Source organism: Phlebotomus papatasi, chromosome 3 (genome assembly GCF_024763615.1).
Source record: "Phlebotomus papatasi isolate M1 chromosome 3, Ppap_2.1, whole genome shotgun sequence".
In the NCBI taxonomy this organism is placed as follows: domain Eukaryota; kingdom Metazoa; phylum Arthropoda; class Insecta; order Diptera; family Psychodidae; genus Phlebotomus; species Phlebotomus papatasi.
The window spans coordinates 7,829,742-7,844,648 of record NC_077224.1 but is presented as its reverse complement, the minus strand read 5'-3'; positions in this window follow the sequence as shown (position 1 = coordinate 7,844,648).

Here is a 14,907-nt window from a genome sequence, read left to right as displayed (position 1 = left end):
GTGAGCTTTTTATTGGAATTCCTTGAGACTCTGCGCGATGATGGTACAAAAAAGTATCCCATCTTAATTGACTTTTGTGGAGGAAGAATGTCTCTCAATTGGTATTCTCATCTGTGTTATTTTATGCCGATGGGTCAACATTTCAATTTTGAATCATCTCCTCCACATGCTCACCCTCCACCATCATCAATCCAGCCAATTGGTTACGCTTCCGTGGTGGTATAAAATACCACAGAAAGATTAAAGTGTTGTATGGAGAGTAAGTCATCACGCTAATATATTTATACATCATCTTCACCATCTCTTGGTGTGGTTCCTTTTTTTTTATAAATATGTATATATATATATTTTCTTCCTCAAATCATCATCTCTCACCTTTTGGTAAGAGAAAGATGAAGAGTGAGAAATGATTGTTCCTTCGCGCCGGATACCAACCCGAAAACATTTAATTCGCCACAAAATGCAGCTTCTTAATTTGTGGTCGAGTTCCATCCTCTAATTGCACGCCCGTTCTCCCAGGTCCAAGCGATTTATGGAGGGAAAAAAGGTGAAATATGCCAAAGAAGTAGAAGGTATATGTTTAAAAAAAAAACGTTAAAGGCAAGACAGAAACAACCAAACCGACAAACACATTAGAAATAAATTAAAGTTGTCCATATTCGTGTTATGATTTAATCCCCGGTAGTCGGACCACCAAAGTTACAAATTTCCAAGTTATAATTCACTGGTTTTCGTTTTAATTTTTATGCCTTTTTTCGGACGCTTTATCTCGTGGTCATCGCCATGGTAGAGGAGGTGATAAAATTTTGTTAATTTGAAAGTGGTGCGCTCCATCTCAAGAACCACACTCCAATATAGATGAACTCCCAAATTGACCATTTCGTCGATGTCTCTGAAAGGCCCACTTCTTCGTTCAATTCCCAAATGAGCAAGACAGAGATAAAGCACTGAGGAAATCAAGGGGTGACTCATACCGAGGAATCCGAAGCAATTTTCCGAGAAACTTTACATAGAACACGAAGAACCCGAAGAACTCAGGAAGGATTTCCCGAAAACTGAATAAGGATTCGTTAAAATCAAGAAAAATAACAAAAAAGAAAGTTCCCAAAAACCGAAAAATCCAAAAACGGTTTAACGAAACAATGGAAAGAAAAACAAAGATTGACCAAAAACTAAGAAAAGGCATGCGAACTTCGAAAAAAAATCTAAGCAATATTTTGAGTTGATCGAAAATCCCAAAAAAACGGTTTAATAAAACCGAAATTTAAGAAAAAAAATCAGAAATTCAAGAAATAACTTTGTTAAGTTTTAGAAATGCAATAAAGGTTATGAAATTTAAAATCGAAAAAAAAAACAATTTCTGTAGAAGATTTTTCCTTTATTCAACGGCAAAGTAGCGATTGTGTCGTTACGCGCCTCGCCGTTGGCAACCCTACCCTATTGCAATCTCAAGATTGCCTTCCTGACCTGCTTCAGAGTGAGTGGTATGACACCCTGGCGCCATTTGTGGTAGAGTCAGTGTGTCATGGGAAGGCTCAGAGTGCGGATGCTGAGCCTGCGAATCCTAAAAAGAGAGCCACCGCCTGTTGAGAGTAAGCGCCTGTAGTCCTGAAGGGCTACATTACGATGTTTTGATTTTTAGGAAACTTAATAAAAATTGTACAAAAACGAGAAATTAAGGGATTTGCCTAAGCAGACAACCCTAAGACCGGCTTCAGACTAGAGGCTTGGCCCAGTTTCCGAAGATCTCAAAATCCTATATTTTAATTAATAAATTTTAAGGCAATTTTAATGCCTTTTGATAACCCTATAGGTCACTTATCTGTAATAATCCACTCCTAAGTTAAAGTTTTACAAAAAATCGTGATTGATAAAAAAATTAGAGCAGTTAAGCCATATGGCTAAGTCTTAGGTCTGAAGCCCGTATAAAGCGGTCTTAGATTATAGGTTTCACCTAGTTACCAAAGGTCTCCAAACCAAAAAACTAGGATTCTTTTTTAGCTTTTCAGAGCCTAATGGCGTCTACACACTATAAGCAATTTTCGTCAAAAATTGCCTTTTTTAAATTTTGATTTTGTTGCCCACAATGATAAGGGAAATTTTCTTTAAAAATCAATTTTTAAAAAATGCACCTATTGTATAGAGCCCTTAATGGAATTATTTACTGATAAGAATTTAGAGACGCTGAGCCATATGGCTAAGCATTACGTCTGAAGCCCGTATAAGGCCCTTGACAGACCTAGATTAGAAATAATGTTTAAACTACATTTCCATCATTTTCCGCTAAGTCGTCTCTCGGCTTAAGTCGTAAGTGTATCTAGGACATAAGGCTTCACAAAATTAGAAAACTCAGCAAAAGTTTCACGTTTTAAGAGAAACACAAAAAAAATGTTTGACAAAAACCGAAAATTTCAATAAATAAATGCTTAGCAAAGTCGAAAAATCCAAATAGAAAGTTAAAAACGAAAACCAAAAAGTTAAAAAACGGGTTTCACCGAACCAAAGAAACCCAAAAATAAATCACAAAAACAAACAAGTAAAAGAAAGTATCCAGGGAAACACAATGCAAAATTTTGTAAATTTAAAGAAGGCCATGAAAGATTTTACAATATGTTTTGAACCTTAAAAGAAAATTTCACGAAACCCGATAAGACCTAGGTAGGTTTTACAAAATCGGATAGGCGAATAAAGCATCCGTGAAAACCTAAAAATCATTGTGTAAAATTTTACAGAAAACTAATTTAAATTCTGCTAAACCAGATGTGCAATGATAACTTTTCGATACTATCGAATCGACAGATAAATCTGAATCACGTAGATTTATTGAATGATGACTTTTATCATATTATAAGGTCATTTATTGTGACATTATAAAACGAATGTAACTGTTGATAAATATTTGTAATAGTTGCAACATATACAGCTATCGGTTTAATTTTTCAGAATCGACAGTCGATGCTATCGAAAAGAAGTTATTATGTCATCCCAGAGTAAAACCAAAAACGTTCCCCGAAAACCGATAAGCCTATAAGAGATGTTGTTTAAAAAACTTAAGAAACGGAGATTATGAAGTTTATCGAATTCGGAAAAATCTCGAAACATCCTTAAAAAGTTTCGGAAAACCGAAAAACAAAGTTTTTTGAAAACCGTAACATTACAAATCGGATCGACAAAACCGAATAAGCACAATGAATTTTCCAAAATGTAACTTAAAATGGCAACAAGTATTAAAAGTCCTTGTCAGTAAGATTTAGGAATGAACCACCCCTTGGAGGAAATGGTCCTCTTGACTTTTACAAAATAAAGCATCAACGAATTTAATATTTCAATTTACAGGCCCCGCAACTCAATGAAGCAGAGGATGAAGAGCAAAGATCCGTGGAACTAATTGCCCCCTTCTTCAATTGTGCCTAACTTTCCAACAAAACTTCATACATAATCGATAAAACACCATTACGCACATTATTCACTTTGGAACAATGAAGCAGAAAAAGTCTTCAAGATGCCCCATGTCAGATGCTGATGGCCTGTTGAGCGGAACTACCGTTTCGACCATTAACCATTGACTTGGGCCACTCCATGCCGTGCGACAAAATGCTGCAAATACAGCCCAAGACAACTCACTTAACTAAAGCATTATCACCCTCTCTTGTTCGAGGGTTGTTGTCACGGCGGGTGTGGACAACTTCCCACTGGGCTTCCCTCCACACAAGACCTCCCTGGGCCCTTCTTCAGACACAAGAAATACAACACCAATTGTTACCAGCTCTCAGAAGGATGATTCCACTTCTTCATTTGCTTTCAGCAACTTCTTGGTGGTCCACCCACAGACTCTAACTAATTGCTGCTCAAGATGCTGCCTCTCGTAGGAAGAAAGCACTGCACTGGCACAAATTCGCGGTAGCAGAAACAAAAAAGGGCTACTTCTAAGCCTAACACTCAGGAAGATTCAGACCAGAAAATTTCTTAAGAGATTTTCCAATGAAATTCATCGTAACAAATCATTAACTGAAAAATGTTCAAAATTAAAATTATAAGGCTAAAAACACTTGAAGCAGTATGTTATTCATTTTAATCAATAAGAGTTATGTACCTTTATTTAATCATAGGGATACCCAATTAACGAAATAAGTATAAAATAACGTTATTCACACTTCAGGTTCAGCAACTAGGAATTATCCTTTCGGAAATAAAGAATATCAATTATAAACCAGAAAGTAAGGAATAAAGAATAATAAAAGCGCTAGTCTTCCTTAAAAATTACCAAGGGTAAGGTTACTTACCGAAATATTACGTTAGTTCTACATTATCATTGAACATCTGTAGTAAATGAGAAAATATTTTATAATAAATATACATAAACATATATAAGACCCCCGCAATCAAAGTCTACGGTGGCATGATAAGTTTCCGACACTAACGAATTGATAGTATCGATAAATCTATATCTTTAAGGTTAAGTGAATGTAGACTTTTATGCATTGTTATACTATTTATTGTGACACTCTAAAAAGAATATGACTGTTGGTAAATATCTATATTAGCTACAAAAGGATATTAGCTATAGTTTCAATTCTTCAAATTCGACAGTCGAAACTATCAAAAAGAAATTATCTTGTCACGTCACCCCTGATTTAAAGACGAATTGATATTGAAAAGTGCTATGGAAAATTTTAATTAGTGCGCAGCGGAAGAGTTTTTAACATTAATAAATAACAAAAGCTGCAAAGAATAAATAAATAAATAAATGAACGAATATAAAAAAAATATACTTAACTAACTCAAATAAATTAAAATACGTAAACTTAAGCATTGCCTTTGGATCGAAATAGTCCCGTAAAGACTCAGTTTTCTTTATTGTATCCTTTATGGCGTTGCGATAGCTTTTTCTTCAGACACATTTTTTACCCTTTCTCTTAAACCAAATTTTTCCGAATGCAAATTAAAGTGAGTTGATTCGGTAAACGAAGTGTCAGTTGGCTGGCGTCTTCTGAAGGAAAAGGTCGTCTCTATGTCGCTCCAAATCAATGACTTAAGGTTATTTACTAATAACGTAGGGTAAATTAAGCTAATTCAAAACCTGCTCCAAATGGAGATTTTTCACTACTCCAAATGGAAACGTCATTGTTTTCATAATAAATACAGTACTAAATTATTATATTTATATATTTTTTTTACCTCAGTTTCATTATTTAGCTAATTTTGCTCCAAATAAAGCGAAAATCCATTCATATTCATAAATTTTAATTTGTTAATTTCTCAGAAAAATTAAAAGTGTACTTCTTCATCATCGAATTTTTCATCGATTGACCATATTTTCCAATGAAAAACACAATGAGGTGACTGTTGTTTATTCGTTTTGTTTAACATTTATGTCATATTTCTGGCTAATTTTAGTTAAATTAAGTGCTAATCTTTATTGTTAACGGTACGTGAATTTCTCAAATGAAATAATTACCTATTTCGTGAACAAAAATCCATTATAGGTAATGAATAAGGGTAATAAGTGTTTATGGACGAAATGTTTTTAATACTACCTCTGAAAAACAAACCCTTCAGTCTGAGGAAACTTTGACCTTTGAAAATTCGATGTCAAAAATTCAATCATAGTAGTCTAAAGGCGAAATGTTCGCATGGTCTACCTCTAAAATAAATCCGAAAAGTCTATACATCCTACTAAAAATAAAAACGTTCAAACAAAATAAGTCATTTACGGGTACTTGACCGACTTTACCGGTTATGACCGATACAGTCGGATTGGAAATTTCAAGGCCTTTACAAAAATTCAAATTTACGTAAATCCGTCAAAAGCCCTCTAATAAGTTCGAATATTTCGAAAATTAGGTTCGAAAATTATACCAAAAGATTTTTCGGTCAAAAGTTTTTGGACCACTCCTAAAAGATGGCAAAGCGTCCCCAGCTTTGCAGTGTGTTCGAACTCACGAGAAAGAGCTATCCGCGTATTATCCTTTCGCTTCGCGTGCTTTTTGGATACATAAGGCTTTACAACACATTAAATTGATTGATAAATTCAAAAAACCATTCCGAAATAGAACATTGAGTAAGAAAAGTAGGTTTTTCAAAATTTTAGCATGAGTCATAAGCACACGAACAAACATAAAGTAAATCGGACAAAAGGTAAATGACTTAAGAGTATATTACCAATTTACTGCTTATTAAGTCTGATGCAGTCGGGTTGGAAATTTAAAGATCTTTCAAAAAAAATCCAAATTTAAGCAAATCGTTTGAAAAATAGGCCATCCAAAGTGCTTAAACTTGCTTGAGTTAGTCCCCTGTTTCACAAAAATTTGAACGATGAATATATTTTGTGCCCCTTTACTTAAAACAAAATTATGCAAATAATCAAAAAGATTTGAATTTTGAAAAACTTTTCTAATAACGAAATTTAATGACTTGTATTATCTGAAAATATATTAAAATGTTTTTCTAAGTGCATTAGAATCTCTAAATTGCAAAAAAGTGAGTTGACCCCTTGTAATTTCCAAGGGGGGATATGTGTCCAAGTCGCCTATTCGAAACATATTCGAAAATTAAAGACATCATAGAAGTCGTTTTCGAAATAACCAGAAAAAAACATGTTTTTGGAGAGAAAGGATGGGGGGAAGAAAAGGATTGTCCTAGATTATGTTGACTTATGGGAAGATCGTCGAAGGCCAGAAGGCGATATCTCTTACCATTTGGCCTCTAGCCGTATCACCAGTTGAAAAAAATTCCAAAAATGCAAAAAAAAAAACAAAAATCAATTAAGTGTAATTTTTTTAACCAAAAAAACGGAAGAAAATCGTAAAATCGGTGCTGTTGTTTTGATTTTTATCATTTTTCTCTATAAAATGTTGACGTGCTGTAAAGGATATTTAAAAAAAAAAAGAGTTTTCAAAAGTCATTTAGTTTCAATTAGAATTTAATTCTAAAAAGAATAAACCTTTATTCGTTTCAGTCAGTAAGTTTTTCCGTAATTTCGAAAATACTTCGAATTGACTTCTGAAATTTTATATAGGGTGAAAGGAATACCTATTGACACTTTAAGAACTCGTGTCAGGACCTATTGATACCCTACTCTGTACCATTTGGAATACGAAATTCAAACACTCATCCTTATCGAAAAACGTAAATTAATGAATAAACGCCATATTATTTGCATTTTATTGGATACATTAAATAAATTTCAACATTTTGACAAAAGTGTCAATAGGGGTTCCCCGTCGAAGAAGTGTTCATTCGACCCTATGTCGATTTAAACGATTTAAACAATATCAAAATCGGTTTCTTTTTGACTATTTTCTTCAGGAATATGAATAAATTAAAACATTCTAATATTCTTAGGCCATTCTTCCAAAATTTTAGGCAAAGGATTTACGTGTTTGCTTAATTTAATTTTCCTGATATATCGATTTAAATTGTATCAAGTCATTTTCCATTAGCTCATAGCTCTAACTCTAGCACTATGAGAAATACCCTGAAACAATTAGTAAACTTTCTCAAGAAGCAAGTCACTGGAATAACTGATTCACACTGAGAGAGAACCTCCTGTGTTAATTGACCTTACCATCCAAGGATATCACACAAGGAAGATTCATCGCTTCTGTGGCATATTGTGCTCTGTTTGACCTCTTTGTACTCTGCCGCTAGACCAAAAGATGAGAAATGTATCTCAAGTGAGGGTGGTCACCTTTTTTTCTCTCCCAAACATACTTTTTTCTTGCTATCTACATTGTGTTATTCTTTTTTTTGCTTTTCCCACGACTCAATAGAACATCTCAATATTTTCTTCAAGATATCCGAAAGCTGTGGAATATTCTTGGGAGGTTTCCCATACAGCCAACGCCCTCTATTGACAAGGGTTTAACTAATTTTATTAAAATTCTAAAACCGTAATTATCACCCACGGTGTAAGAATTTCACTCTCTTCTCTACTTAATTTTCAGAGATAAATTTTGAGAGAGTGGATTTGTCTTATCAGAATGATTCATGGACTAAGGGAAAGAATTCAGTGAATAGAGAAATTCTACACACTTTCCATTAGGCTCTGTTTAAAAATTTAAAGCGTGCGAGTTTATAAAACCATTGAAAGAATTCTCCAAATGAACGATGTTGGGAGTTTGTGAGTGTTGTTCAAGATCACCATAAATGGATTATAATGTCTTGAGATAATTTCACCTCATTTGCAGTTTGATTGTTAGTGAGATTTCTTTCTGGTTGAGCATCCATTTAGCTTGAGTGTTCTTTGAAAAAAAAATCCATTTTTTTCGTATGGTTCAAGACATTCGTCCCAAAAATTGAAAAATTAAATTTTAAACATTATAATAATAACAATAAAAGAGTGGTTTGGTGGTTGAGAAAAGAAGAAAATGCCATTGAAGAAGCCAAATGCGGAGATTATCCATTTGAAATTCAGCTAAATTAACTTGGACAGTCATAAAACTGTCATGATACTGAACCTAATGGATTTCATTGATATGGTCCAATGTGGTTGGGCATTATAAAGCATCAGACACTACTTACAAGCTCACCTGTCGCCTTATCGTCGTCAGAAGAAGTGTCTCTGGCCGATGGTCAAGTAAGTAACCCCCTCTCGTCAAATATACCATCTCACTCTCAATCTCCACATATTTGTAGAGCACATTAACAATCTCTTTTGTCGTCTTCTGACCAGCAGAAGACAAACTCGCCCAATCTCAATCGAAAACGATAGTGGCAGACGATCGTGCTGGTCAGGTTGAGAAGAGATCAACTACTGCAATTCACCTCTGGGAAGATGCTTTTGAGCCATTTGGAGAGCCATCGTGGAAATTGTTTCCTTATCTTAGCCATACGAGTTTTGTCTCCACTTTGTGGTGGCTTTTTTCAAGCCATCGTGATCACTTGCAGATCACTTTTAGTGACTCGCAGTATCGAATCTAGGTTTGGAACCAAGGGGGCAATCATTTCTTTCTATCAAATAGAAATGTGCTCAAGAATGTTAAACTTGAGCACAGTTCTATTTGATAGTCCATATGAATTTTGCTAAATGAAAATCTTTTCGCCTGAAGTTTAATTTTATAACGAAAACATTTGAACGTATACTTCAGTCGAGATGAAATTTTACATCCAAAAAGAAAAATAGTTACATCAATATCCGTAGAATTAATTTAACATGACCATAGAGTATTTTCCATACTTACTAAAGTTGAAAATTTGCATAGGGGAGGGTGGAGGGTGGACTAATTACGCACATTCATTACTTTCGAAAATACACATTTTTGGTAACAAAAAGGAGAACCGACGTTTATTCAATTTTTGAACGATAATCCGGTGTTCGTCTGATGAGAGCGGACTAGCCCAGAATAAAACCTTTTCTTCCCAGAGCTTTCGGTGCCCTACGCATCTCCTTTAGTGGTCGAAAATGTGACAATACATCTGGGACAGTGTCTTAGTTCGGGACAGAAAGATGTTTTCATTGGGTACAGATAATAAGGGTCACACACTTAACAAAAAAAAACTTACATCGAGAATCTCCTATTCTTATGTTATTTTGCTTAAAATTAACATTCTTTTAACTGCTTTATAAGCAAAATAACATAAAAATAGAAGATACTCGCTGTAATTTTTATGTTAAGTGTGTGACCCTTATTGTCTGTACCCAATGAAGACATCCTTTCTGTCCCGAACTAAGACACTGTCCCAGATGTATTGTGACATCTTCGACCACTGAAGAAGGTGCGTAATGCACCGAAAGCTCTGGGAAGAAAATGCTTTTATTCTGGGCTAGTCTGCTCCCACCCGGCGAACACCGGATTATCGTTCAAAACACACATTTTTGGGACAATAAATAATTATCTACGAATTGTGCTGTATATTTCTAAATAGCCCATACCATACGCAAGAGAAACTAACGAGATAGTTAGTGAGAAAATGGTTTGTATAGCAAATCAGTTTTGGTAATACCTTTAGCTGTGTTAAAGTACCCCACCTTCCCCTAAATGTGTAATTTGTGTGTACTTCTACACATTTCTGTAATGTTTACATATTTTACATCAAATTCATTTAATTTTACAGAAAATGAATTATGATTACAGTAGATTCTCACTCAATCGGCTCTTTCTCAATCGGGCGACAAATTTTGTTGACAATTTTCACGTTTAATTATGAATCTAATTCGATCAAATTCGCTGTAGTTCTTCCCATTTTATCGTGATTCTTCATAATTGAGCGCTTTTGTGGAATTTATAAAGGCTTTGACGCTCAATTCTATCGCTAAACCGGATGACATTTTGCCCCATATACCCGATTGAGAGAGAGTCTTACTGTATGTATAAAATACAAACGATTGTGCAGTTACCATTTTTCTTAAAAAAAGGACAAATAGAAATAAACAAAAAACAAATAAATTTAGAAATGAGAAATTAAGCTAACTCCAGGAGGAGTTATCTGAGTTCACGAAGGGTCAACCTTCGAAGTCCCCACCTCCGCAAGGTATCGTCAGGTTACCAAAAGCTATATTAATATTCCCATGGGTGCTCTATGTAACCTAAATAATTCGCTGATTTAGTGATAGTTCCGGAGACTATCCTGACATATAGAGGCTTTCGCGAACTCCTAAAGATTTCTCGAATTCTTCGGTATTCGAGAATATACCGGAGACGTAACCTATTCACCTCGGACGCTTGTGTCGTTTATTCCAAATTAAACAGATTAAATTGTTTTCTTGATCTCTTTGAATAACTCAGAGTCATAAAACACGGTATATATCTTTTTTAAAACTCCTCTACTTTCTCCTCTTACTACGTTTCGGAGATTGATTGTCTCCTACATCAGGTATGGGTAGGTATTGGTAAGTTTTTATCAGATTCCTGGGAAATTACTTAAACAATTACATACACTTGGACTTCACATATGTATCACGTTTCAGGACCACTTGGAGGACAACCAATCTTCAAAACGTAGCAAGAGGAGGAAATAAAGAAGTTTCAAAAAAAAGATCTATTACCGTGTTTTTTAACTCTGAGTTTAATAGTTTAACACTACTTAAAATGAGTACAGTACGACTCCGATAGAATCAGCTCCTAAAAACTTTAAACATAGTGAAAAAATCTGTAAAATTCCAGGTTTAATGTCAAACTTTTAAACTATTTTTTTTATGTAGCACGTTTAACCCTGATTGGCATTTTCTAATAGGCTAATGCGGCTAATGTCCTAGACCCCCATACCGGTTTCAGACCTGAGACTTATACGGACTTCAGACCTAAAGGTCCCAATAGACCCAGGCTGATCTTCTAGCTCTGGAGTATTTAGTTTTTAAAATTCGATAATAAAGGATTAGGTAAAGGAAATTCATGCAAAAACTGATGATCCTAAGCCCTAAGTAAATGACAAATTCGGAAAAATCTTTATTTGTAAATTTTACATGCTAAATATTGTCGAGGATCAGCCTGAGTCTATTTGGGCCCTAAGGCTTAACTTCTCTAGATACTTATCTATCGAAAATTTTTGGAAAATTTTGACTTAGAAATGGACTATTAAGGGAAATTAATCTATTTGAATCAAAAACACAGATTAAATTGGTTCATATTTAGGAATTTGAGTCCTTCGGAAACTAGGCCAAACCTCTAGTCTGAAGACGGTCTTAGCCATATGGCTTAAATCCTCTAATTCCTTATCAAGCAAGATTTTTGGGGAAATGGTTGCTCCGGATTGGATATTAAGGGCAAATTCTCCATTGGATTTTGAGAAATCAACAAAATTGTTTGTTATTTATATTTTCCAGGCTTTTTGAACTGGGTTAAATCTACAGTCTGAATCCGGTACTAGACAGACTTATGGCTTAAGCTGAAAGACGGGTACATGGGACTATGATGGGAATGTAGACTAATAATTATTTTTATTCCAATTATACGGGCTTCAGACCTAAGGTTTAATTATCTTAAGTCCTCTAATTTCCCATCAGGAACGATTTTTTAGAAAATTTTTGTTTAGGATTGAATATTAAGGGCAAATGATCGATTAGATTTTGAAAAATCAATAAAATTGCTTGTTATTAAGATTTTAGAGATCTTCGGGAACTGGGCTAAACCTCCAGTCTGAAGCCGGTATTACGTTTGGTCGTCACTAGGCTTAAGTCATAAGCGTCGGTCGTAGGTGTATCGAACACATAATCCTGCGTCTCCAACCTAGGGCGCCAAATAACCTAGATCCGCTACTGGTGCTCCGGGACCATAATTCCTCTTCTCATTGGCATGAGAATCCCAGGGGAACGAAATGATTAAAACATCCTCCTGTATCGAATAAAAGCCAATATAATCGAAGCAATTTCCAGAATGATCTTAAGTGCTGTCTCAAGGTGATTTCATCTCTTCAAACATCACAAAAATAAGAACATCATCAAGCAAAATGCTCTCGAATTTAACCACAATTACCATGGACATTCCCATGGAAATGACCACTAAACTCCCCGAAAAATCACCATTGCAAATGCCACAAAAAGAAGATCATCTCATTCACATAAAAATATGAGATGGAATGGGAAAAATGGGCATAAAAGACGTATAAATAGTCAGATTAAAGCTTCCCAATGGTCACTTAAGTGTGTGTTTCACATTTAAGAAATGATATTCCCTTTGCTGGAGAGAGAGTTCAGGATCATTTGCTGAATTCTCAAGCACTGGCCAAATCCACATCAACAGGACATTAAGACTCTTCTGGCCAAAGTCCATCAGTACAGATTTTCTTTAGAAAAAGACAAGAGGTTTGGGATTAAGAAGGAAATTGGAGTTAAGTTTGCAAATAAAATCTCTAAGGGCTTATTCAACTGCAAACCTTCAAACCAAAAGAAATTCCATTTTAAAGGTGTACTTAACGGGATCATTTCAGGTATCACACTGAGCCACCTTTTATCCCTTGGACATTTTCAAAACAACCTGGATATTCCATTTGGTGTGAGAAGAAAAGGTATAAGCAAAGAAAAGGAAATTCTACCAAAGAGATTCTAAATGTAATTTACACCCTTGTCAATTGATATTTTTTTTGCTGCTATGCAGAAGTGAAAAGCACCCAAAAGGCATCACCAAGCTGAAAATTAATTAACACTCGACATTATTGATGTTTATTCCATGTTTAAAATGGGCTTTACATGGAGGATTAAGACATTCTTCCTACCCACCAGATCTTTTTTTTTTATTTTTAATCTTTAATTCTCATTTATGCTGAAGAGATTGTTAAGAGGCTTTTCTGAAGAATCCCCCTTTTTTTAAAGCAACTTCTTTTTCTGTTTCTGGTCTCTTGCTCATTTTCACTAATGCAATAACAATCAGTTAAGTTTGCTTAAGAAGCCAAATCATTTGCACATGAATTCACCCTTTGATGAGATTCTTTTTAACAAATTTAAACTCCTTTGACCGTAATTAAAGGAATTTTGGCAGATATGGAGCTAGAGGGAGAACACATTAAAAATAATTAAATGGACAATATAAAAGTTTTCCTTCAATTATTCTGCTCAAGAACATCTAAAAAGGACATTGCTTACCAAATTTTTAGGCCCTACTTATCCCATTGACGAAATGGCAATAAATGTATTTACTAAATCTACTTTCTGCGTCATGAATTTTTCAATTTTTCTCCACTAAACCAACAACTGTAACCAAACTATGCATCCGATTTGGATTAACTAGACCATTTTGGAAAGGTATTGAAATAATTAAAAACTTCTTTAAATACCTCAGATCATGTACAATATTTGCCACAAGAGACGCTTTCAAACCACTTCATGAAGATAAAAACAAGGTTTCCATAAACCGAAATTTAAATAAAAGTCATTCAAATAATTATTATTGTATTAATACATTTATTACATAAATAAGTTTCTCTGCTTACATTCAGTGACTTTAAATACATAATATTCGTAGTGCCAATAAGCTCAGTGTAATCAAAAGATAAGGAAATAAACAACAAATCCAATTTCGTTCAACAGAAATAGCGATATGCTTGTACAAATTTATTTATACACAATTTATTATAAATTATTAATCCGATTCAAAGTATATTGGATCGTTTAAACAGAATATATAGAGGGCTTTATAATAAATTGATGGTATTTGTAACTTGAATTACTCAGGATATCTCAATTCTAAATATGCAAAATAGGGAATTTTCACAGAAATTAACCAACTAGATTCTTTTTTATCCTAAAAAAGTTAAACGATCTTCAGACTTAAAGTTTATCTTTAAGGTTTTACTGTTCTAATGTCTTAAGGGAATAAGTTTTTCTTTTAGGAAAAAAAAATTCAAGCAGATATTTTTGAAAATTACTATAACTACTTGATGTTTAGAATTTAAAGCAAAATTTTTAAATCGTAAACGTGTGGTATTTCTAGACAAGGTACTTTTCGGGACATAAGGGTATTTCGGACACATCAAAAATCCTCTAAATATTTGCTTTCTTATTATTCTTAAGTTTTATATGAAATTTTAAGCTCTTTACGTATCAGACAAACATAAAACTTCTGAAATTTAATTTAATTTAAAGCGTGAAATACGCGTGAGTTGTGAGTATTACATTCCACTTTTTTTGAAACCTTCAATGTGGCCAATTTTGCAGATGTCAACACAAACAGTGCTGAGTTCTTTTTCGATTTAAGCCACTTTACAAGTAAAATTTAAACAAAATTTTTATGAAAGAGTGAAGTTTAGACCTTCTACTTAAAGATAAATAGTCAGGCTAAGTGAAATTTATGTGCTTAATTGCGATTTTTGTCTGTCCCGAAATATCCAATTGTCCTAAAATAGACTATTCTTACTTCTTTACATTTTTTGCTATTTTGAATAAAAAATTATGCATTTTCAACATTTTTCGGTAAGAATCTTATTCTGGATAGAATAAGTAACATAAATATTTGTATCAACGAAGAAAAAAAA